Below are 21,809 nucleotides of genomic sequence, written 5' to 3' on the forward strand. Positions count from 1 at the left end.
GATGACACAGTGGCTGGTAGAGGCATCAAGTTGTTGACGACCGAGAATGATAATGAGTAGATGTGCGATGTCACTTTAAGCTACCAAGACTGAGGACTTAGGCTCAAATCAGGTCCAAGTCGTCATGTTAACATTTATTTTCTGTGACCGTGGGCAAGTTTCTTACTAAGTTCCAGTTTCTTCATCTATAAAATGGGAATAATCATTCCTCATGGGGATGTCAGGAGGTTTAAATGAGATCACACATGAAGAGTTACATTTAAAGCTGTATAGGGAAATGGACAGTTTTTCTTGGAAACAGGTGAAAATGAAAGAGATCATGAAAAATGTATGTTATGTGACGAAATTGCTGAAAGAGTACGTGAGGAAAGATAATGAATGCAACGTAAGGTATAGAGCATGTAATGTAATGAGAGGTAATGAAAATGAGTGTAAATGAAAGAGTATGCAGAGGGTTCTTCAAGAAGACTGAAAAGGAAACAGTGGGACAGAAAACACTATCTTTTGGATGTGAATTCTGACAACTTGAAAGGAGACCCGACAGCCCCTCCCTTCCAGGCAGACAGCAGACCAGGCATTCCTGGAGCCCCGCCAGCTGCTCCCCCCAACGTGGACGTGTGTCCCAGCAGTGCTTCTCGTAAGTGCAGAAGCCATCTGCATTCAATTCTAAAAGCAGCCTCCCCCTTCCACGAAAAGCCACGTGTGGGTTTCAGGCTCTCCCCGAGCTCAGCCCAGCCGGTGGAGCAGACCCAGGGCTTGGGGCCTGAGTTTGGGGTACACTTTGTTCTTTGTCGCAGCCTGGATCCTCCAGGAGGTGGTCGGGGACACCACATCTCTGTTCCCCTGTGTCATCTCTGATGATGCCTCTCCCCTTTTACTCTGAGAAAATAACCAGTTCTGGGGAAGCATTGATCCTGTTATCTTCAGAGAACTTGACTAATCTTATACCGTTTGGGACCTGCTCAGACTTTTGCCCCGAAGGCCTCCTTGTCAAATTGGTGTATGGGGTTGGTCACTTCCTCCTGGAAATGAGTGTTGGAGATGGCGTCTGCCCAAGGGAAAGGCCTCTGGGGCAGGTTGGATGAAGCCTGGCTGAGACATGAATAGGAAGTTTCAGAGAGTAAGACGAATCCCTCTCAAGGAACTGAGGCCAGTTTGGATGGAAGAGAGGAAGCATGGAGTAGTTCAAAGGAGAGAGTGGAGTCCAAGCACGTGAGCTCTTGCAGCAGGCTTCCCTTATGTGGAAGGAGTAGGAGTTTGTGCCGGGTCTCCTCCTCTTTTAAGCTGCTTTCTGACCACCCAGCACGGCCAGGGCCATGGGATAAACTGAGCGAGTTCTTCCAAACAGCAGTGAGACACTGCCAGGCTTCTTGGGAATTTGGAATAAAGTCTCCAAGAGATGGCCCCGTTTGTTCCTACACTGAGAAACCTCCTTCGAGGGCTTTTCTAAGCTGAAGGATGGTGATTCTGCATTTCTATGAGCTAATGGAACTTCCACTTAGTAAGGAGATGGGAAGTGGGCATTCTACTGAACTCTGTTTTCCCGAGTTTGTAAATAGCTATAGTCAAAGAGTCTGCCTCGTCTTTCCCCAAAGATCTCCATCCCTCCCCACCCCACTCCCAATGCACACACGGTCACAGCACACACACCACCCCTGAGATGGTCCCACCCACTGCACTGAATGGAGCCCACAGGGCAGTGCAGGTGGAGGGTCGCTGAGCCCCGCCCACGAACGGCAAAGAAGGGGGTCTTGTTGTGCCCACCTGGGACAGCACACTGGTAACCATGTGAGGTAGTTCTAGCAGTTAAGGCTGATTTTATCAAACCCCAGTCTAGAGGACACTAGGTACTAGAAGGCATGACTCATCTATTTCCTGTAGTGCTCATGGGTTTCTTTTAAAGCAAATCCACAATTAAAAATTTCTGATTAATCATTTATGATCACTTTTGTTGATAAGCCACCACACCTCACTATCAGCTTGATCTTAACTTCATTTTCACTCCCATAAACATTCAAAAAGGGTGCTGGGACCCAGTAAACACTGACAAGGGGTGGGTGAGGTGAAAGTTGTGTTTTAGAAAGATAACCCTGGTCAGTACACAACAGGGTCAATGCACCCTGGCATGAGTCAGAAGGAACCAGGCAGAGTGCAGGGTGAGCTGCTGGAGGCATTCCTTGTCAGCATTTCATTTCTTCAAGAAACACATTATTAAGCATGTACTATGTGCCCAACAGGGCACTCGGCCCTGGGTCCAGAGTGGTGAACAAAAGATGTACAGCTTCATGGAGGGCACCTCTGCTTATGAAGATAATCACCAAGCTACTCAACAGACTAACAAACATATTACTATAATCAGTGATAAGCGCCATGAAGGAAACTAATGTCCACACACGAGATGGAGGCAAGCAGCAGAGAAACTGAACAGGAGGTTGTATTAGTCAGCTCAGGCTGCTATAACAAAATACCGTGCTTCAACAACACCACCGTTATTTCTCACTGTTCTGGAGGCCAGAGGTGTTGGCAGGTTCATTTCTTGGTGAGGGCTCTCTTCCTGACTTGCAGATGAGGCTAAAGATTCATGATGGCCCCTTCTCCTTCTCCTTCCATAGTGGGATGGGATGGGGGTAGGGGTGGTAGAGAGCTCTGGTTTCTCTCCCTCTTCTTGTAAGGATACTTTTTCCACTGTGAGGGCTCCTCTCTCACAACCTCATCTAACCCTAATCACAAAGGCCCCACCTCCTAATACCAGCACATTAGGGGTTAGGGCTTCGACATATGAATGGGGGGACCACAAACATTCAGTCCACGACAGAGGCTTAACCAATAATCCAATTAAATGAGCAGGGACAGTGGGAAGAGAAGAAGTGACAGATTCAAAAGACAATGTGAAGGGAGAATTGGCAAGACTTGATGACAACCTGGAGTGAGAGAAACAGGAATCAGAGGTACTAATCATACTTCAATGTGGATGATGAGAAAAGTGAAATATGGCCGTGGAAGGGAGACATGGGCATGGGGGAAAAGGGGAGATGGTGAGTTCTGGAGTTGATATGACAGGTCAGCCAAGGAGACAATCCTCCAGCAGTTGGCAAGGCAGGCGTGGCCCTGGGTGAGGGCTCAGAGCTGAGGATTCGGATACGAAAGCGTTTGTGCTATGACCCACTTAGGTCAAGTTCTCATTCAAAGGTATGGAGAAGACCACCAAGCTCCTCTGCAGCCAATATACAGTTAAAACACTCACCTCATGATCGCCCAACCAGAGGAAAAGCAGGCTGCCATTCCTCTGCTCTTAGCCATGCCTGCGCTGGGCACCTGTCTTGCAGACCCCACTGTCATTGGTGCCATGTTGTTCCTTGGACAATCACAGCCCATCACAAGGGTGCAGCTGAGGGTTTTTAGTAAATCAGCTGATCTGTGGGGCTGGTTAGCTCTGGAGTAGGCACAGGGAGGGGTGCTGGTGATGATTGGTACATGACGAGCAAAGGTCTGGGTGTGGGTGCCACACCTGTATACCTCTACCTGCACAAGGAAGGAGGGGCTGGTGGAGGTTAAGTCCTCATGATGGCCCTGCAGAGAACAGAAACATTCTTCAGGATCCTGCTACCTAGTCATGCAAATCCTAGGCACCCCTCTACCTATCCCCCAGGGCACTCAAATCACCTGGGGGTACTTGTCTTCCTAAGCTTTTCCTCAAGGCCCAGAATTTCTAAGTCTAGTTCCCAGGGACCTGCTTAATAAACAAGTTCCAGGTGATCAAGTTGCAGGTGATTCCCATATACATTAAAGTCTGAGAGTCACTGCTTTCGAGAATAACTTGATGATTTGCTGCTTGTTCTATTAAACTCAACCCTTCTCTCCTCACTGCTCCTAGATGGTACCACCCAGTCCATACCTTTAAATGCCATCTGGATGCTGGTGACTTCCAAATGCCCAAGCAGGACTTCTCCCTAACTCTGCTGCCTCCTGAGCAGCTCCATTTAGATGTCTAGCACGCATCTCAAAAATATGTCTGCAGCAGAACTCTTGACTCCCTCACACACTCATTCCTCCCCCAGTCTTCCCCTCCTGAGTAAATGCACCATCATTTACCCAGTTGTTCATAACAAAAAACCAGGAGTCATCCCTTCACAACCCACATCTGATCCATCAGGTAGGTCCTATCAGCTCCACCTTCCAAATAGATGGTGAACCCAACCACTTGTCACCACCCCCACATGATCATCGTGGTCAAATCCATTATCATGTCTCACCTGGACCACTGTTCATCCCCTTCCTGCCCCTCTATTTCCACTCCGGCTCCGTTAGTCTAATCAAGCATGATCTGTACAGTATACTTACTCTAGTGCAGTAGCCAACGTGATCTTTATAACATACGACTCAGGTCATGTTATTCCCCTGCTGGAAGCCCTCTCCTTTGCTCCTGGTCCAAATCCAGATGAGCTGGTATCTGCCCACTCTCTCGACACACCTGCTGCAGCCTCCCCCTGCCCACTCTGCTTCAAGCTAATTTCCATCTCAGGTCATTTGCCCTTGTTCCTCCCAGGTCTTATCCTGCATTCCCTCCTCATTTAATTCACGTGTCTCCTCAAATGGAGACTCTTTGAAGAAGTCTCTCCTCACCACCCTCCCCAAGTATCCGCCCCATCTCTACTTCATCCCTCTATCCCCAGCTTACTTCCTTCAGAGCACTTATCATTATCTGAAGTGACATGATCGATTTATGTGTTTATTTGCTCATAGTCTGTCTCTCCCAATAAAATATAAGATCTGTAAAGACAGGGACTTTATCTCTTTTGTTCACTCCTACATTCCCCAACTTCAGTTTGTATTTGTTGAAGGAATGAATGAGCAAGTAAATAAATGAACACAGACTTACAATATAAGGCTGTAAGTGCTGCCTTAGCCTAGACTGCCCCATCCAGAAGCAGAGCCTGATTCAAGGAATTGTGGGCAGGTGGTTTATTTAGAAGGCAATCAGAGGGAACAAGGGTGAGGGAACAGGAGAAGGAAAAGCCAAAACAAGAATATGTTATCAGGCTGGTCATGCTGAGAGCAACTGGACCCTGATCCCACTGGAATGTTTCTTGGAGCATAATAGAGGCCTCTTCCAACTGTCCCCTGAGCACTGACAGTAGAAGTCCTAATCCATCAGCTCCTGAACTTCACTGGCTGAGGCTTGCCCCAGAGATGTTGACTCATCTGTACTCTCGGGCTGCTGGTGAACAGGGCTGCATGGGCTCCCCCAGAACAGAAGGAGCCAGGGCAGAAAGCAAGTGATGTGCAGTGGGCACTGCAGAAGAGACTGGTTAGCACAAAGTCAGTCAGAGCCCACTCAGAACTGGCCAGAATCAGGGGTGGGGCCAAGAGGACGTAAGGGATCATAAGAAGCATCAGCTGAACGTGCTGTGATGGAGATGTGCACAGCGGTCCATAGGAGGGCCATTTGGTCCAGCTAGAGTGTTCAATGCACATTTGTTGGACTAAACTGAAAGGAGTAAAATACACGATTTATTAGATTATGCTAAGTGAGGTTGGGAGACTTCCAAAACTTGAGATATTGTAAGATCTGAGCCCACGGTTCAAACCTGGGGCAAAGAAACCACACATCTAGTAGAACAAGCACTGTGTGGCATGATACAATGGAGTGAAGAAAGCAAAACTTCCTCACATGGAGGAAGTGCCCATCAGTCCACCCAGGCTGAAAGGACCAATCCATGGACAAGCTTCCAAGCCAAGGTGGCTGGTCTGGAGATGCCCCAAGGGCAAAAGGGAAGAGGCAACACACCCAGGGAGTGAACAGAATGCTCAGGAGTGGAATGGAACTCAGGAGACCTGAGTTCTACCGTCACCCAGCTCAATCTTGTCATGCCTCAGTCTTCTCACCTGCCACATGGAGAGAGTAATCTTCAATCTGACTCCTCTCATGAATGCATTGGGCATACTGCTGTCATTGAACATACAACATTCCATGCTCATTTCACTGTGAGCTCTTGGAGAGCAGAGACTCCTCTTGATTTCTCTCTGTATCCTTCACACCCAACCAATGGCTAATATATAGCATAGGTGCTCAGTACATTTTTGGATGCATAAATGAATGCCTGAAGGAGTGGATTTCCTCACAGAGAAAAGCATGTGAAAGATGGTGAAGTAGTATAATGTCCACATATGAGATGGCAATGTGGTAATGGTAGCCTGAGGCTGAACGTATACTTGGGAGACATTAGACCGATCTGAAATGAAAGCAGTCAGGATATAAATTTGATTTTATTTTCAGGCTCGTCATCTTCTCGGCTTCATCATATTATACCATGATTATTCCCTTCTCTGCTGTTTTCACCCTATAGCTCTTAGGTGTTGGAGGGACTCAGGGCTACAGACTAAAGAGGAAGCCTAGAGCAAGGGGATGTGGTGAGGAGGCAAGGCAAGGGACCGTGAAAACATTGAACATGCAGCCATTCACCCCTTCAGCAAACATTCATTGAGCACCTGTCATGGGTGGGCCCTCTGGGAATACAGCCGGTGACAAGACACGATCCGTCTCTTCCTTGGCTCACCTCTGCAGTGGACACACACACACACACACACACACACACACACACACACACACACTCAGAGGTGTCTCTGCCTCCCTCCTTCCCTGCCTCCCTCCCCCAGCACTGTGGAACTGAAGTCACCCACACTCTGAAATAGCCTTGCAGCTGGAAGGGGCCTGAGAATCCTTAAGTCCAGTGGCAGCCTTATACAAACAAGGCACCTGGGACCCACCAGCTCCTGGGGCTAGACCTGAAGATGAGGCTTCTTACATTTTCCACCCCTCTGCCTCTCTACGGCTCCCTGCTTGTGTATGAGAAACCTCATCCTAGGCTTTGGGGATGGGGAGACTACCCCCATGTCTCTGCAGGAAAAATCCAAGAGACAGGGAGTCTACCAGGATCTCTAGCACTTCCTCACCTGTTGTTTTGTTGGCCTGTTGCTACTCTGGGCAGACAGAACATTTTCACTTCTGGTCCCCAAGTGTGAGAATTCACCAGGCCACTGGCTTCCTGTTTTGTACCAGATCTGCTTAAATATCACTGTTTCTAGATGGTTTTTGATCACTAAGCACTTTAAAAAAGTAATGATAGACTGATCTACTCCCACTGTGAGGTTCTCAGAACCCTGGGCCAGAGAGAGGGACACCATAGACACTGGGCCCTCCATCCGTGGTCAGTGGCATGGAGCAAGGTCATTACAGCTGAAAAGGAAGCTACAGGAGAGCAGAGCTCCCCCCTCACCTGTCCAGCTACTTCATGGGTTTGGCCATTATCTCTCAAATAGAAAAAGACACTGTGAGCACTTTCTCCAGATCTGTATCAGTTGATGATCAAAGGGGTGAACATGATTGAGGACGGAAAGAGAAAATCGAAAGTTATGGTTTTCCGAGCACCTGGGATTGGACCAGGGATGAAGCAACACCCAAGATACCCTGAAGAGACTGAAGAATCTTTCAACATAATTTCCTGAGGAGTTCCTGGCTATGGCCAGAGCCGTGCAAGGTACCATAAAGACCTCAGAAAAAGTATAAGATCTGAATTTTGCCGCAAAAAGTACCCATCAAATAGGAGAAAGCGAGGTTAATCTCAAGAGAGACTGGATTCCTGCACAGTGCCTAGCACAGTTCCTGGCCCATTAGAGAAACTGCATGAATGAATAAATACAAGGGAATGATCAAGAATTAAGTTATGGTAGCCAGAGAGTATTTGTAATTAAAACTCAGAAGACAAGAAGATCCATAGATGTTGAAGAAGTTTCTCTGGAGAAGTGAAAATTGAGATGACCTAAAGAATGCACAGAATTTGATGATTTGGAGGTGAAAGGGGATATAAAAAATAAAAGAAAGAATGAGGAATGGGTCAGTGGGAAGCTCAGGGCTGAGGACAAGGCCTGAAGAGGCCAGGCTTCTGAGAAGCCCTTCTCACCACACGAGGGGACCTGGGAAAGAGATTAGAGACCAGAGCGAGGGGGCCAGGGAGCTCAGGGAGCTGCTAGCTTGGGCAGAGGCTAAAAGTGAGCAAGAGTTATAAAGACAACACATTCTTGCCTAGCCTTAAGCAAATCATTTCACCAGACCCTGAGCCTCTGTTCCCTCACCTGTGAGGCTGGGAGGATGAAGTGACACAGTGCATTTGAAGTCCCTGCTTTGCACAGATCTTTGTTCAGCAGATGTTAGCGTTTTACCTTCCTGCTCAAGAAGGGCTCGGTCGGGAATGGTCCAGTCTCGTGAGCTGGTCAGACCTAGCCAAGGTCAAAGAAAGACTGAGTAATATTTAGGATCCTAAACCATCAGGGTCTAAGGGAACTGCAGCCATCACCTTTCGGCTGCCACCTCCGGAGTTAGAGAGTTATAACTACACTTTGTAGTATACTTGCCTCTTTTGTGTATTGAATGCCTACCAAGTGACAGGTGCTGTGCTAAACACAGAGAGTACAGAGATTAGAAGGTGAAACTCTTTTTCTCCTTCAAGTAAAAGAGAGGAACCTTGGAGAAGTAGTCCAGTCCTCGATGGCCAGATGCTGAAATTGAAGCCCAGGGTGGTGAAGTGACAGCCCATGGCCACACAGCATGGCAGGACAGGTCAAGACCAGACCCTGTTCTACAGTGTTCAACCCTCCTCCCACCAGCCCCGAGATCAGGCTGCATCTGTGAGGCCTCAGATTCTACTCAGGCTCCAATGCAGTCAATGTGGCTGGCTGTGCAGCCTTAGGCAAAGCATACACCTCTCTGAGCCTCAGCCTCTCCATATGTAAAATGGGACCAGTAATCATCTCCACGTCACAAGGTTGCTACAAGGTTCAAGACACAGTAACGCGCATGGAAGTGCGTTGTACTCTGCAGACTGCGTATTGTATCAGCTGTTTCTGCTCTTCCTCATGTCACCTTGGCGTCTTTCTCTAGGACAAGGCAGCCTTCTGTGGCCAGAGAAACTGGGTGTTTCTCTCCACTCAGCAGGCATCTATTAAGCCCCGCCTATGGACTCCACTTTTAGCAGTTACTAAAAACCTGTGGGACGTAACCCTGCCTGATCGGGTGACCTCAAGTCTAGAGTCCTGAGGGAAGCCACAGGCAAGATGAGACTTAAGCCAACCGTGGAGACTAGATGTGGCTGGGGGTGGGGGGAGTGGGGAGGAGAAGGCATTCTAGGCAAAGGCAGCCCTGGCAAAGACACCAAAGAGGAACCTGGTGGCAGTGAACATGGGAAGGGCCACGGAACTGCTGACACTCGTGACCGCTTCCTGGCTCCTGGGGCCAGTGAGATGAGGAATAGTTAAGGGGAGAAGGAGGGCCTGGGTGGGGGGGGGGTCGGTGCTGGCACGGCCATGGGTCTGGGTGCCCAGCCAATGCCCACACCAACCAGACTTGAAGCCAGATTTCTCAGCATCTTCTCCCTTATCGTTTCTGAATCAGCTGGAGTCTGCCCCCAACGGAAACATGTAGAATCCAGGGTAAAGAAAGCCGTGCTAGCCGGTCAGACTACGGAAGTCAGGAAAACGAGGGGGAGGCAGAGAGGACAGGGAACGCGTCAGAGGACCCAAAAAGAGGAAGTGGCCCAGTCTCAGTTCTGCTCCCAACTGAGGAGCAGAATGGAGGAAATACCCTCCTTTCTCCCAGCCCTCGGCAGCTGTCTCTGTCTCCTAACCTGAAGCCACCAAACCGGGGGCCGACACCACTTGGGCTCTGGGCCCCATCCTTTCTGTTTTTCCCAAGGCCGCTGAGTTCTGAGCACTTTCAGGGGCCTAGGACAGTCCTGCCGGGGCTGCAGACCCAGGATCCACACTGAGCAGGGCATAGCTGAGAGTTTATGGAGGCTGGACACCCCCTGGGTTAAGCAATGGGGCTCAGCCCTCAGAACTGAAATGCAAGGAAGAAGGACACCAAAGTCAGCCCTTCCCCGGCAATAGGTCTTCAAGGAAGGGAGGGATCTAAAGTCACTGGGGGGCTCTTCCCCAGCCCCACCTACTCAGGAATAGAGGAGTTAGGGCCCAGCTGAAGACCTCCAAATTCGGAGCTTTGGTTTATTAAGCTGGAGCCTGGCTACATTGAGAGAATGGACCCCAGACCCCAGAGGGAAGTAAGGGGATAGCAGCTATAAGTCCCCTCTCCTTCCTTCCTTCCTTCCTTCCTTCCTTCCTTCCTTCCTTCCTTCCTTCCTTCCTTCCTTCCTCCCTCCCTCCCTCCCTCCCTCCCTCCCTCCCTCCCTCCCTTCCTTCCTCCCTCCCTCCCTCCCTCCCTTCCTCCCTCCCTCCCTCCCTCCTTCCCTTCCTTCCTTCCTCGGCAATCTGCTAGAACCCAAAGTAAGAAAGAAACCAGGCCTCAGGAAAGAGAGGATAGGAGGACAAATACCATGACTTCTCTCCTCCTCGCCTATCATGGTCCTGGGCTTCTGCATCTTGTCCACCTTGTTGCTGGGACATGGGCAGGGAGACCAGTGTCTGGTAGTTCTAACTGCAGTTTCAGCAGTGGCAGGGCCCCCTCAGGCCCTGCTCCATCCACAGCTGCCCCAGGAACTCAATCTCTCTGGATTGAACAACTCTGCATTAAGTACCTACTAAGCTGACATCCCAGTTCAGGCCCCACCTCGGGTCCAGTAGGGCACAGACCGGAGGAAGGAGTGATGACACACGAACAAACTGTTCTCCTGTCACAACTCTACACTTGGTTCTTGATTTCCCGTGCGCACGATCTGTTTTTCTCAGGCTAACCTTGGTTCCTCTTCCCCACTCTCTCCATTTCTGGTCCACTTTCCACATCACAAGGCAGGCCTTGCATGGGAAATGGAGAACATGGGAGACTGAGCTTGCCACACCATGCCCACCCCATCACAGGAAGCTAAAAACAAGAATGTGTTTCTAGACCGTTCTCAGCACCGCCCTCAAAATTGTTTGGGAGGCACCAAGGCTGGTCAGAAGCAGGGAAAACAGGCCCCGGTGGTGGACATGTGTGTGGGAGGGCATGAGGGGTTGGGGGACTTGCTGAAAGTGCCGGAACCAAGTTCGAGTCAAGGCCTAAGCTCAGCCTTCAGCCCTTAGGGGAACTTGGCTTCTGGTAGGAAGGTTGAAAGTGGAATCACCCTCCCTCCCGCATGACTTTGCCTATGGAGGATGTGACAGGTTTTCTGGCCCTTGTGTCAGTCCTGCAGGGAAGTGACTGGGGATGCCCCAGGTAGCAGGCCCCACCCACAGCGGCCAGCTGGGCACCTGGAACTCCGCCCGCAGGCTCAGAGGCCTCCCGGGAATCAGCCCTTTCTCGCTGGGACGCGACCATCTCTGTTTCTGTGAGAAAGCCACCGTGACTCCACAGGCTCTGTCCCCATAGGCCTGACTCTCCTGGGGGACTCTCATGCCACAGGCTGGTGGTGTCCCCAGAGAAAACTCCTCAGTGTTCACAAGAGGGGGTCAGGCCAGGCCTTGAAGACCTAGGGGTGGAGGCAGGGGAGGCTGGGAGGGGCAGGTGCTGAGCCAGGAGCCTCCTCCTGCAGAAAGAAAAAAAGGGAAAGTGACAAAGAGATGAGTCTCGGGAAAGATTCCTCTAAACCATCACATCAGGGCAGAGGAAGGAACACGCGGAAGAGGTGAGTGTGGGGTCCTGTGGGGAAGAGATGAGAGAGAAACTGAGGGTCTGTGAGGGACTCCTGGAGGGAGGAAATGTTTAGATGAGAGAAAGCAACTGAGCTGTGAAGAGGGATGGGCTTGAAGGCGGGCGAGGAAAGGTGTGACCAAAGGGTCAGCCAGCCAGGAAACAGGCATGGCTCCTGGGCTTAGAAAGTTCAGAAGCTCTACAGCAATGCTTCTTGGAGAGGGTGGCCATCTGGAATCTTCATCTCAGAGCAAAGGGTTGAGATACAAAGCTCTATTCTAGAAATTTCCATCTGATCAGAAATAGAACTTCCCCAGGAAAGAAAGGCAGGACATGGGTCAAGTGGAAAAGGAGCGGCCCAGGGCTAGCAGGAGGTGGGGAGTGGGAGACAGCATGACCCCAGGCCTTCATTCCTGAGATCGTCCCCTACAGCACTCACTCTCCAGGAGGCAGGGGATGAACCAAATCACCTCCGGGTTCCAAGCAGTCCTTGGTGCTAGGTTTGGGTGCCTGGACCATCTGAGGACCACACTGGGACATCAGACTCACTCAGCTCACCAACCTTCCACTCACCTCTCTGGGGCTCCAGAAAGCTGCTGCTACCCTCATCAGACCAACCTGTTGGAGAACTTCATGGAGCTGCCATCCGGCCACTGATGGTGAAGGGTGGACCCATCTCCAGATCCTTCATGTTCCTGAGAAAGGTGAGCCAATCAAGTTACTGGGGCTGAGAACAAGACCTCTCCCTGGGACCAGAGCATGGGAAGAACTTCTAGCAGTGACTCACTGACTCACTGGCTTATCTTCCAGAATCAGAGCTACCCCATCTCTCAGGCCAGATGAGAAGCTGCCATGTGACAAAGAGCAGATGAGATGACTTATCACAAGAGGAGTTTCCAAACCCCACACCCTGAAGGCCTGATTGTCTTCATTTGACAGCATCTTATGCCTGAGATTAAATTATCTGTAATCAGGCAGGTGTCCACCACAGACAGTGAAATGCTTGAAGACAGAAGCTATGCCCAGTTATCTTTGTACCCTTAGAAACTAACACCACAATACCTGCTACACTAGATCTTTACCGAATACACGATGGGTGAATGAATAAAGGAATGAATGGATGGTTGGATGGTGCCTGCCCAGGGGTGGATGCTAAGAGGAGCACTGTCATTTGGATCTTACATGGTCCTGTCCATGTTCAAGTTTTCGTTCATGGAACTTTCTAGATGGACCCTGGCTCCTTCCTTTTCTCTTGTTTGTTTAGGGACACGGGGAGGACACAGGGAAGGCGAGCAGTGAATTTGAGTTCCATCTTTGGTTCTTTCTCAAGCATACCTAACCCCCCATGCCCATCCCACCCAGATCTGCCCTGAATCTACTCACCGGATTTGGTACAAGTTGAAGACAAAATTAGACCCTAGAAAGACAATCAGAAAAGAGAGGGTTAGTACCTACAGGGAGAGCGGTCCATCACTCTTCTGGGAGCATCTAGTTCTCCCTCACCCCTGTCTGGAAGGTGTGGGGTGGCTAGGCAGGGCTGCAGGATGCCATGGGAGGTTCCCAGTCCCTCAGCGTCTGCCCTCCTGCCCCAGACCCATGGGTACACCCCTTCCTCCCAGACAGAACCACCAGTCTCTGAGGATAGATCCTGCCACTGGGGATCCCTCCATCAGGGGCACTGATTACTCTGCGAAGGAGGCTTGAATCCAGACTCTGTGACTTTAGCCTCATCCTCATCTATAAAAAAGAGAGACTAAAAATTTCATCTTCGCATGTAATTTTAAAAAAAATCATACTAGGCTTGTGCATTGGCACATAGTAGGTGCTCAACAGACATCCACGGAAGCTGTTGAACTTAACTGCAGATCTGGGAGATGTCCTCTGCCTCTTGGCACTCCAGCGTGCCCTCCCAGTCCTCCTGGGTCCTATGGGAAGGGCAGATATGGATCAGAGCTGGGAGCAGCCCAGCAAATTCCAGGACACGCCCAGTGAGGCTGACGCATCAGCAAGCTTAGGAGAGAGTCCCAAGAGAGGGCAGGGCAAGAGAGGCTCTAGGAGCCAGGGTAGGAGACAGCTGCAGCTTGGCCTGTCTAGCACATCACCCTCAGCCTTGTGGCCCGCACAGGCCTGGGAGGTGGACTCCTGTGAGCTCTGAAGGACAAGGAAGCTGACTGCTTGCTGGGGGAGAAGAGCCTCCACTCCCTCAGTAAAGGCCCCACCCGCTCCCCCCACACACCTCAAGCGCTCAGCCACCCACCCAAGTCTTCAACCACCGCGGCCACCACAGGAAATATTTTTGCATGACTCCGTGCTGAAGAGTTTGCAGCCCCGCCTGGCCTGAGCCCTCTCGCGGCCCCGTACTCCAACTGACTGCATCATGTTCCAAATGTCCTCTCCTCCCTCCCCACTGCCATCAAAATGACTGTCCCCTAGGAATCTGGATCCTGGCCAGCTAGTTCAGCTAAGTCATGCTAAGATGTGAATGTCTGATACCTGATTTTTTAGAGTCAGCTTGTTTCTCCAAAGTAACAGTCCTCTGACAGTAGAGATAATTTGGAGCTGGGAAGCCTTCCTGAAGCTGTAGGCTTTCTCCGTGTTGAAAAAGGCACTGCTGTTTGGGGAGAAGCCCAGGACGTCTCTCCTCTGCATGAAGCAGGAAGGGCAGCCTGGAGGGCCCCCGAGAGCAGAGACACACAGATCCTTGATCCTCTGCCCACAAAGCCCTCGTATGTGGTAGCAGGGTGTTAACCCCTGGGCTCTGTTTGCTGCTTATACTTATCACTTCTTCCCTGTTTGTGGTATGAGCTCTTGGTTAGATTTATATTTTATCTGTAAAGGCAAACCAAGAAAAAGAGCGAAAGAGAGGGAGGGAGAGAGAGAGAGAGACTGGAAACGTGCTGAAGCAGAAGTAGAGCAGGAAACCAGGTTTGTAGGGAGAAGCTGACCATGGGGGCACACGGAGACAACCCACCCCTGCTGGGGCAGGGAAGGAAGAGGCAGGGAAGCCCCACTCCTGCTGGATGAGGGGCCAGGAGTGTGAAAGAATCATCTGATTCCCCATCTCCATGGCTTGGTGTCTTGAGGCTCCAGAGGTGTCCCCAAGAGGCCAGAGGTGCAAGGTTATGCACAGCCTTTGGTACCGCAGGCTTGCACGCGAAGCCCATGCCCATCGTTTGCAAAATGTGGGACCCGAGCAAACCCCTGTCCCTCGCAAGACTTCAATTTGCTCTTATGAAAAATAAGCATAATAATGAACACACATGGAGTTGTGGTGATTAGTGGAGATGCCATATATAGAGCACTTGGGAGAGGACCTGGCATACAGGAAGTGTTCAGTAGATGTTAATTACATCATTACTGTTGTTGTCATAATTATCATCAAGTAGTGAATTGCATTCTTAAATATTTCACAATTTCCCCCACCCTAGCCTTTCCCTCTCCCATGCCCCTGATCCTTCTTCCCATTAAAGCAGCCACGTTATTCTCTGAGAGAGTATGACAGCCAAATGCAGGGAGAAAGGGTCTCTCCTCCTACTTTTAGATTCCAAAAGCCCAGACCCTTAGAGAAACGGCAAGGATTCCCAACATAGACAAGAGACGAACAGAACCAAGATTACTCTTCTCAGTATACTAGGGGAAAATTTCCAGCCTGGGGGAGGGGAAGGGAGAAAGTGAGGTAAGAGAGATGGGAAAAAAGCACTGGAAAACATTGAAAAGATGTCAATGGGCCACAGAGAAAAAGTCCTTACTCCCCGATCGAAGTGGAGCCCCGGGGAGGCAACAGAATTCCCAGGTAGAGTTGTGGGATCCGAGAGCTGGACTGAGCCCCAGAGAGACAGCAGGAGCCCAGTAAGGGAGACCTTCAAGATGGTGGAGGAGTAAGACGTGGAGATCACCTTCCTCCCCATAAATACACCAGAAATACATCTACACGTGGAACAACTCCTACAGAACACCTACCGAACGCTGGCAGAAGACCTCAGACCTCCCAAAAGGCAAGAAACTCCCCACGTACCTGGGCAGGGCAAAAGAAAAAAGGAAAAACAGAGACAAAAGAATAGGGACGGGACCTGCAACAGTGGGAGGGAGCTGTGAAGGAGGAAAGGTTTCCACACACTAGGAAGCCCCTTCACTGGTAGAGAAGTGGTGGGGGGGGCGGGCTTCAGAGCCACGGAGGAGAGCGCAGCAACAGGGGTGCGGAGGGCAAAGCGGAGAGATTCCCACACAGAGGATCGGTGCTGACCAGCACTCACCAGCCCGAGAGGCTTGTCTGCTCACCCGCCGGGGCGGGCGGGGCTGGGAGCTGAGGCTCGGGCGAGGTCAGACCCCAGAGAGAGGACTGGGGGTGGCTGAGTGAACACAGCCTGAAGGGGGCTAGTGCGCCACGGTTAGCCGGGAGGGAGTCCGGGAAAAAGTCTGCACCTGCCTAAGAGGCAAGAGACCATTGTTTCGGGATGCACGAGGAGAGGGGATTCAGAGCACCGCCTAAACGACCTCTAGAGACGGGCATGAGACGCTAAGGCTGCTGCTGCCGCCACCAAGAAGCCTGTGTGCGAGCACAGGTCACTATCCACACCCCCCTTCCGGGGAGCCTGTGCAGCCCGCCACTGCCAGGGTCCCGGGATCCAGGGACAACTTCCCCGGGAGAACACACGGCGCGCCTCAGGCTGGTGCAACGTCATGCCGGCCTCTGCCGCAGGCTCGCCCTGCACTCCATACCCCTCCCTTCCCCCGGCCTGAGTGAGCCAGAGCCCCCAGTCCACTGCTCCTTGAACCCCGTCCTGTCTGGGCGGGAACAGACGCCCTCCGGCAACCTACATGCAGAGGTGGGTCCAAATCCAAAGCTGAACCCCGGGAACTGTGCAAACAAAGAAGAAAAAGGGAAATCTCTCCCTGCAGCCTCAGGAGCAGCGGATTAAATCTCCACAATCAACTTGAGGTACCTGCATCTGTGGAATACATGAATAGACAACGGATCATACCAAAATTGAGGCGGTGGACTTTGGGAGCAACTGTAGACTTGGGGTTTGCCTTCTGCATCTAATCTGTTTCTGGTTTTATGTTCATCTTAGTTTAGTATTTAGAGTTTATTATCATTGGTGGATTTGTTTATTGATTTGGTTGCTCTCTTTTTTTTTTTTTTTTTTTTTTTTTTGCGGTACGCGGGCCTCTCACTGTTGTGGCCTCTCCCGTTGCGGAGCACAGGCTCCGGACGCGCAGGCTCAGCGGCCATGGTTCACGGGCCCAGCCACTCTGCGGCATGTGGGATCTTCCCGGACCGGGGCACGAACCCGTGTCCCCTGCATCGGCAGGCGGACTCTCAACCACTGCGCCACCAGGGAAGCCCGCTCTCTTCCTTTTTTTATATATATATATAAATTTTTTTTTCGTTTTTCTCTTTTTGTGAGTGTGTATGTGTATGCTTCTTTGTGTGATTTCATATGCATAGCTTTGCTTTTACCATTTGTCCAAGGGTTCTGTCTGTCCTTTTTGTTTTTAGTATAGTATTTAGCGCATGTTATCATTGGTGGATTTGTTTATTGGTTTGGTTGCTCTCTTCTTTCTTTCTTTTTATATAACTTTTTAATTTTTATTTTTAATAATTTTTTTACTTTAATAACTTTTTAAAATTTTATTATTATTTTCTTTCTTTCTTTTTTTTCCTCCCTTTTCATTTGAGCTGTGTGGCTGACAGGGTCTTGGTGCTCCGGCCGGGTGTCAGGCCTGTGCCTCTGAGGTGGGAGAGACGAGTTCAGGACATTGGTGCACCAGAGACCTCCCGGCTCCACGTAATATCAAATGGCGAAAGCTCTCCCAGAGATCTCCATCTCAATGCTAAGACCCAGCCCCACTCAACAACCAACAAGCTACAATGCTGGACACCCTATGCCAAACAACTAGCAAGACAGGAACACAACCCCACCCATTAGCAGAGAGGCTGCCTAAAATCATAATAAGGTCACAGACACCTCAAAACATACCACTGGACGCAGTCCTGCCCAACAGAAAGAAAAGATCCAGCCTCATCCACCAGAACACAAGCACCAGTCCCCCCCCCCCGCACCAGGAAGCCGACACAACCCACTGAACCAACCTTAGCCACTGGGGTCAGACACCAAAAACAACAGAAACTACAAACCTGCAGCCCTACCCCAAACACAGTAAGTTAAGCAAAATGAGAAGACAGAGAAACACACAGCAGTTGAAGGAGCAAGGTAAAAACCCACCTCACCAAACAAATGAAGAGGAAATAGGCAGTGTACCTGAAAAAGAATTCAGAGTAATGATAGTAAAATGATCCAAAATCTTGGAAATAGAATGAAGAAAATGCAAGAAATGTTTAACAAGGACCTAGAAGAACTAAAGAGCAAACAAACAATGATGAACAACACAATAAATGAAATTAAAAATTCTCTAGAAGGAATCATAGCAGAATAACTGAGGCAGAAGAACGGATAAGTGACCTGGAAGATAAAATAGTGGGAATAACTACCACAGAGCAGAATAAAGAAAAAAGAATGAAAAGAATTGAGGACAGTCTCAGAGAGCTCTGGGACAACATTAAACGTACCAACATTCAAATTATAGGGGTCCCAGAAGAAAAAGAGAAAAAGAAAGGGACTGAGAAAATATTTGAAGAGATTGTAGTTGAAAAGCAAATATTTTCTCCATTCTGAGGGTTGTCTTTTCATCTTGTTTATGGTTTCCTTTGCTGTGCAAAAGCTTTTAAGTTTCATTAGGTCCCATTTGTTTATTTTTGTTCTTATTTCATTACTCTAGGAGGTGGATCAAAAAAGATCTTGCTATGATTTATGTCAACTAAAAATAGAATTACCATATGATCCAGCAATCCCACTACTGGGCATATACCCAGAGAAAACCATAATTCAAAAAGACACATGCACCCCAATGTTCACTTTAGCACTATTTACAATAGCCATGTCATGGAAGCAACCTAAGTGTCCATTGACAGATGAATGGATAAAGAAGATGTGGCACATATATACAACGGAGTATTACTCAGCCAAAAAAGGAAAAAACTGAGTTATTTGTAGTGAGGTGGATGGACCTAGAGTCTGTCATACAGAGTGAAATAAGTCAGAAAGAGAAAAACAAATACCGTATGCTAACACATATATATGGAATCTAAAAAAACAAAAAAAAATTGTTCTGAAGAGCCTAGGGGCAGGACAAGAATAAAGACGCAGGTGTAGAGAACGGAATTGAGGACACGGGGAGTAGGAAGGGTAAGCTGGGACGAAGTGAGAGAGTGGCATGGACATATATACACTACCAAATGTAAAATAGATCGCTAGTGGGAAGCAGCTGCATAGCACAGGGAGATCAGCTAGGTGCTTTGTGACCACCTAGAGGGGTGGGATAGGGAGGGTGGGAGGGAGGTGCAAGAGGGAGGGGGTATGGGTATATACATATGCATATAGCTGATTCACTTTGTTATACAGCAGAAACTAACACAATATTTCAAAGCAATTATACTCCAATAAAGATGTTAAAAATAAAATAAAGGAAGTTTACAGGAAGAGAAAGATTTAGGAAGCAAACTGAAGAACACATAATATTTTTATGGAGATAATATATTCAATAGAAACAGAAAGTAATAGAATAGATATCATTAAAAACTAAATTACTAACAAAGAAAAAACTTGAGGAAAGCACAGAGGATGGGAAGAAAAATACAAAGCGATTAAAGAAATTAGAGGAAAAACTAATACTTACGGAAGACCAAGATAATCCTACTAAGGAAAATTGGCAATCCTGAGGTAGAGAACCCAATAAATTAAATAGAAAATGTTTTCAAATATATAGTAAAAGAGAATTTCCCTGAATGGGGGGTGGGGTGGGGTGGGGAATGGCATCTGCCAATTAAGTGTATACCAGGTTCTAGGAAATATTGATTCAGAATACTGAAGATCAATGTACATTCTAATTAAAGTGCTGTTCCAGTTATTAAGCTATTGTTTCTCAACTTCAAGCCCACCCTCTATATCCAGTTTTGTGATGTTACAGCTGGGACTCTGCAGACCCCATTTCTCCTTTGCCAGACAGGGGAGGTTCTGCCAATAGAGGTTGACACCGGGAGACTGAAAGACTGGAGGATAAAGAAGGGACTTGCTCAGTTCTGTCTACTTCCCATTGTCTTCTTGTGGATTTCCTACTACTGTCAGCATCACCTATTGCTTCTTTTTCACCCCAGCAGTTTCTTCTACAGTTGGGTCTAGTTTTCAGTTTTTCCAAAGTCATAAAACCAGTCTCATTACTCCCTACCCTCCGCTCCAGAAGCATGAGCATCAGACAGTCAAAGCCCCGTCCCCCAAAGGTCTGAGGTTCTCCTCAAATCTCCATGTTTTAATAGTTCCAGGTTCTTTACTTTGTTCTCCCAGTCCTACGGGTAGTAGCTCTTCTTGCCATTGCTACCTCCATGATACCTTAGTATTCTCTATCTGCCTTATCACTTAGCTAGGTAGCAATTCTCTATAATAAATTCTCTCTGTTAAAATACCTGGTAAGGTTTCTGTTTCCTTTACTGGACCCTGACTTTCCAGGCAGAAATATAAAAACCTTTTAGGGGAAGGGCAGGGTGATGAAACATAATTTAGGCTGATCTCAGCTTTCTTCACAGAAAATTAATGCCAGGAGACAACAGATCATTGTCTACAAAGTTCTAAGGGGAAAAGAAAAAAGTGAAACCCCAGAAATATTTTATCCAGCCAAGGTATTGATCAAATATAAAGACAATAGGCAGACATTCTCAAATATAAAAGAACTTAAGGAACAGAATCACTGTTTTTCGTCCCAACTGCAGTTGGTGGGGAGAATGGCACCAGAATGGCCCTGAGCAAGATGAAGAGGGTGTCTGTGGTGGAGAGCTGTTTAATGCAAGGTGTCTGATTCCACGTGGGGTGAGGAAGATGTCCATGAGGAGGGGATGCCTGGTATGAGGAGTCAGGTAAAAGAGGAAAGAGGAAGGTAGTCAAACATGGGATGTCAGGTACCAAGCAGGGTGATAAGGGTATCAGTGCTGGAGAGGGGAGCAGCAGAGATAGGAATTGATTATAACAGAGGATTCATCCAAAAAGTAAATATATTAAGAAAAATGGAAGCCAGATTTCTCACTATTGGGAAAAGGAATTACAAATACAAAAATGGAGCAACCTAGACTAAGCCTTGCGGTATTAGATTGGATTGGAGTTATTAATGTGAATTCACGTTTTCTACATATATAAATAGGTACAGAAATAAATGTTGATGTGTATATATGTAGCTCTATCTTCTAAGAGGACTTGAGAGCAATTTTGACTCAATATCAGTGAACACATCTACCACCAAAATCTTGGCTTCTAAATGCCATTTTTCACTGTAAGAAACCAGGGCTCTTTGGATAAAGGGCTGATTTCAGACTGACGGGGAAAATACAAGATGAACTTGAAAACCTTCTTGTGTCTCCCATCTCCAAAAAAGAAAGCCCTAAAGAATACTGGGGACATGTCAAAAAGACATATAAGCCAGCTTCTATTGGCCAAATCATGATAGTTGAAGCATCAGAATAAATCATTACATAACAACACATTGAATAAAACAGAAACCATAAATCCATACAAATATTAATTAACTAATTAAAAGTTTATAAAAATAGAGTTGCCACATGATCCAGCAATCCCACTTCTGAACAGTTATCCAGACAAAACTATAATTCAAAAAGATACATGCACCCCTATGTTCATAGCAGCACTATTCACAACAACCAAGACATGAAAACAACCTAAATGTCCATCAACAAATGAATGGATAAAGAAGATGTGTTACATATAAACAATGGACTACTACTCAGCCATAAAAAAGAATGAAATAATGCCATTTGCAGCAACATGGATGGACCTAGAGATTATCATACTAAGTGAAGGAAGTCAGAAAGAGGAATACAAATACCATATGATGTCACTTATATGTGGAATCTAAAATATGACACAAATGAACTTATCTGTGAAGTAGAAACAGACTCACAGACATAGATAACAGACTTGTGGTTGCCAGGGGGGAAGTGGGTGGGGGAGGGATGGATTGGGAGTTTGGGATTAGCAGATGCAAACTACTATATATAAAATAGACAAAAAACAAGGTTCTACTGTATAGCACAGGGAACTATGTTCAATATCCTGTGATAAAGCATAAT

General features: G+C 48.2%; 1 long non-coding RNA gene across 2 annotated transcripts in view; it reads right to left on the minus strand.

Annotated features, from left to right (window-relative positions):
- Positions 1-47: 47 nt before the first annotated feature.
- LOC137230917 (uncharacterized) overlaps positions 48-21,809 on the minus strand; it is a 79,040-nt gene continuing 57,278 nt past the window's right edge. Inside the window, exons 2-5 of one of the 2 annotated variants that reach the window (XR_010946311.1) lie at positions 13,001-13,034; positions 12,236-12,312; positions 3,245-3,570; positions 48-185 (exon numbers count right to left, since the gene is read on the minus strand). This is a non-coding gene — a long non-coding RNA (uncharacterized lncRNA). Of the gene's footprint in view, positions 186-2,416; positions 3,571-12,235; positions 12,313-13,000; positions 13,035-21,809 lie in introns of those variants that run through there. The other variant, XR_010946310.1, reaches the window with a different exon arrangement.

The sequence above is a fragment of the Pseudorca crassidens genome, chromosome 9 (genome assembly GCF_039906515.1).
Source record: "Pseudorca crassidens isolate mPseCra1 chromosome 9, mPseCra1.hap1, whole genome shotgun sequence".
NCBI lineage: Eukaryota > Metazoa > Chordata > Mammalia > Artiodactyla > Delphinidae > Pseudorca > Pseudorca crassidens.